The following is a 4,857-nucleotide window of genomic DNA, read 5'->3' on the forward strand; positions in this document are numbered from 1 at the left end:
AGATTTGTTTACAGTTTTTTTTGAAGTATAATTTAAATTGGATAAAATTCACCCATTGTAAGTGCATAAATTGATGGATTTGGGGAATTGTACACAGTTACTTAACCATTACTACCACCAAGATAAAGAACAATTCCATCACTCTAAAACATTTTCCCTGCCCCTTTACGCCAGTCACTTACCCTGACAATACCCCATGAAAAATAGGATGCAGTTCCAGTTAAAGAACCTGTGATATAGCAGGTGCTAACTGGTGGCCTTGACTACTAGTTCTCAGTTACTACATCTGTGAGTTCATGCCTGGCAGTCTCTAAGAGAACCATTCTCAGATATACAGTTGTATATCAGGTAAGTATGGAGTGGGTCATGGGATTATATATTTGTAAACATTTTCTAAGTAACTCACATATACAGCCATGTTTGTGTATTACTGGCCTAGGAAATCATAGTGTTCATTTGGTCTCACTTCATTCACTTTTACCTGGTTTGAAATTCCCAAATGAAGTTTAATCATGGCTTGATCTTTCTGGTGACCACCTTCTATCCAGGAGCCCACCGAGAGTTGCCTCATTAGAAAAAAAATACATTCCTATCACTCAGGAAATTCCAAAGTAATTAAGAATTCTGTGTCAGATACTTTTAATACTAAAGAAGAATACAAGTACTAGGAGCTCTATGTCAGAAACTGGGTTCAAAGATAAAATATTAAAAACAGATCTTCCTGGTACCCCTATTTATAAGGTTTTAGGAGCCCTATATTATGAACTAGGAGCAGAGACCAAATACATTTCTTATTATTTCAGAGGAGTGATTAACTCTGGGCATAATTAATGAAAATTAACTTAAAATAATCTAAACAATATTATGGACAAGCTACATTTGCCTATTTACTAAGAGTTACTTTCACTTGTTTAATGATTTTACTATACTCAGGGCACTTTATTAAGAGCTTTACTTACATTAGCTTACTTAATTTTCTTACAACTCTATGATTAGGATATATTTATAAGTCTCACATTACAGGTAGAAAACTAAGACAAGAGTGGTTAAGTAACTGCCCAAAGGTTGCTGAGGTACAAGAAGGCCAGGCATTCTGACTGCAGGGCTCATACCCTTCAAAAGATGTGGCCTCAACATACTTATTAACAATGTTATATATTTAATTAACAGAGGCAATTAATTCTACTAAGTACAACTCAGAAGCAGCCTTGTTTCATCACATAGCAAATCCCTCCTCACTAAGAATTAATAAACACATCTAGTCAGTATGGATCCTAGATCCTACCCTCTTTCAATCTTTCTTTCCCTTCTGTCACTGACTTGTACTGTTCTGCTTATTGGGCCACATACTAACTTTTGATGATAATCAACAGGCACTTTCAGATCTCCTCTGCAGCTGCTCACTGTCAGATTAGTAAAGGGTAAGGTTTTCAATGTTTACTAAGGAAAGTTTCTACAACTGCCACAATCACTGTTTTATTGTTATTATGGTTACTTTCAATTAAGTATGGTTATTTTCATCCCCCTTCTGCAAGTAAATTTGAACTCCAGTCAACTTTCCAGCTTTAATTTTTCTGAAAAACTGACAAAAAGAGAACATCAATTTTGTTGCTAGGCAACTTCACTAGTAGTAAAAGTGATCTCTGGTAGATTGCATTTGGACTGTATGAACTATAAATACTTTGTGGAAAGTCATAACTTAAGGCATATACTTATTCTCAGAATGAGGCATGTCACATATGTTACATGCATTCTCCAGGTCAGTCTCCATCTGACTGACCTAGAGTATGGCCCAGCCCTAAAGGCATTTGAGTTAGCAATTCCTAGTAGTCTTCTATCCCTGGGAGGAATTTTATTATCAGACTTGAGTTTGCAGACAGGCTTAGTGGAGTAGGTACCTCTCAAAACTGGACCCCAAGATAAAAATTTTTTTAAAAAGAAAAATTTTCTTTCCTTAATTTTTTTCTTTTTAAACAAGCATTTGCTATATGTAATGACATCACTATCTTGTACATTTAAACTTAGAATAGTTTAGAATAGGAAGAACATACACACAAAAGAATAACAAGAACAGGTATAAATGTTCAAACTAGGAAAAATAGAGGATAGCATGTTTCAGTTTTTAAAAATTACTTTGACAAATCTCAGAAGAATTCAATTACTTTTAATGACATTTCTTGTTCTCATGGTGAGTTCTCAAGATAAATCCAGAATGAAATAGTTAAATATATTTTTGTCTAACTTCACCAAACACACATAATTATAAATAGTAAGTCTAGGGCTAGGACTAGCCTAGGACTTCAACAAAATCATACTAAGTAGATCCAGTTCACTCTGACTATTAGATTAGACATGTTATGTGAAAGGAAGGTAACGAGGAGAGAGCTGTGGTGGAGTGTGGGGATGAAGAAGTAAATTGGGAATGTCTTATGAGTGATATTATTTAAAAAATTTAAAAAAGAGAAGAAAAAGTAAATATATATAATATTTACAATAAATAATTTTTTAAATTTTTAGGTAGGAAAGAGGGGTATTTATATAAATTATATAAAAAAAATAAGTTTTATTTATTATTTTTTTTTTTATTTTTTTTTATTTTTTTTAAATTGGATTTTTTTTATTAAAAGTTTTTTTATTTTTTTTGTTGAAGAGAGAAAAGGAATTTTTTGTTTTTTATTTTTTATTTATTATTTTTTTATTTTTTTTTTTGTTTGTATTGTTTTTATTGATTTTTGTTTTTTGTTTTTTTTATTTTTGAATGGTTTTTTTTTTTTTTTTTTATTTTTTGATTTTTTTTGTTTTTTTTATTTTTGTGTTTTTTTTTTGTTTTTGTTTTTTTTTTTTTTATTTTTTTTTTTTTTTTTTGTTTTTTTTTGTTTTTTTGTTTTTTGTTTTTTTGTGTTTTTTGTTTTTTATTTATTTTTTTTTTTTTTATTTTTTTTTTGTTTTTTAATTTTTTGTGCTGTTATGTGTTGTTTGTTGTTTTTGTATTTTTTTTTTGTTGTTTTTTTGTTGTTTGTTGTTTTTTTTGTGTTTTTATGTTCGTGTTAGTTTTTGTTTATTTGAGATTTTTAGTAATATGTTGTTTGTGTTGTGTGTTGGATTTTTATTTTTGGGGTGGTGTTGGAGGTTTTAAATAGTTTATTATTATTTTTTGATAGTGGGTTTGGTTAGAATTGTTTGAGTTTGGATAATGTAGAAAAAAAAAGAAAAGTTGTTGTTTAGAATAAAAAAAAGATGCAGTAATGCCACATATGGTTCTAAAAGGAAGAAAATTAATCCTTTTTAAAAGTATTAAATTCTTCTTCCCAACCAAGATATACTCTTTGGACAGAGCCAAGAGAATTATTAAATTGCTTAAGTCTATTGATCCTCTTTGGCCTGTCCTAGAATCTAGGTGTAGCAGCAACTGATGAAGAATGGGGAAGGCAAAAATATTAGAAAAAGAGAAATTTGGCTAACTACAGCCTAAACCATAGCCCAATTCAGTGGCTGATTGCCTAGAAACAGCACTGAAGGGGTAAAACAGGCAGATTTTCAGCTGGGTGAATCAGCTGGGGTTGATAATACTGTGCTAAGGATATTGTTTAGGCAGCAGACTGGAACACCCAAAAAGTGGCCCTCAACTGAGGCAATGTCTAGAAGCTAAGAAAGTAAATAGCACCATGAGAGAAACAACAGATTTATTAATAGTTAATGCTGTAGCAACACTCACCAAGTTAATCCAATTAGAGAATTTTTGTTAGTTTTGATCATTCCCCACAGACCCCACATATAATCAATTCATTAGTTTATAGCACTTTTTTAATCCTCTGACTCTTGACATACTAATAATTCCCAGCAAGATCAGATGTGTAATATGAAAGAGGCACAGGCTGATAATGGAGAATGAAGAGGCAAGGATAGTGGCAGAATTTAGAGCAGCAATTTCTAAATTTTAATATGCATATGAATCAACTAGTGATCTTGCTAAATTGCAGATTCTTATTCAGTAGATCTGGGGATAGTCCTCAGATTCTGTGTTTCTAATAAACTCCCAGGTTATTCCAATATTATTGGCCCATGAGATACACTTTGAACAACAAGGAATTAAAGAATGGGAATAATGTCTAAGCCTAAAAAAAGTTTAAAAAAAATTCTTGGCATTGAGTATGGAGTAATACAAAAGACAGAATAATGTACAAACTATATCATGTCAAAATACAGCAAGACCATAGCCAGTTTGGCACACCATAATTCTGGCCACCAGAACCTTTGCAAGCCTATTAATATGGGCAGCCCAACACCCAATAAATGCAACATTGGTCTAGTTAAAAAAAAAGAAAAACAAAACTGTGTATATTCCTCTACAAGGTGAACTGTTATTAGATAATACATTTCTACAAGGAATCATTTTAACTAATACTAAAATCTTTATGAGCTTTCATTAAATTTTACAATTTCCTATAAATATTATCTTTTCACTACTATCACAAATACTGTAGACCCTGGGTAGATTTGTGAGTTGTGAGGAAGGCAAATTGCAACCTAATAAAAAAAAAAAAGCGGGATTTTTTTCCCATCAACCTTCAGGGTAATTTAAGTATAACATGAGACCAATATGTACTGACTAGAGAAGAGATTAGAAGAAAGAAGAAAACAGAAGATAGAATTCCACAGTACCCAAGCTTGCCCAAATATGCACTGCAATAAGAACAATATTTGTAAACAAGCAAAGAAATACAATGATTCAAAAGTATAAAAGGAGTTTATGGCATCATGTATAAATCAAATGACAGTCATACCTTACAAATGATAGTTTGCTTCAGAATATACTCATATAGTATGATAGCACAAAGAACTAGAAAACAAAGGATG

The sequence above is a fragment of the Nyctereutes procyonoides genome, unplaced genomic scaffold (assembly GCF_905146905.1).
Source record: "Nyctereutes procyonoides isolate TBG_1078 unplaced genomic scaffold, NYPRO_anot_genome, whole genome shotgun sequence".
NCBI classification, from domain to species: Eukaryota; Metazoa; Chordata; class Mammalia; order Carnivora; family Canidae; genus Nyctereutes; species Nyctereutes procyonoides.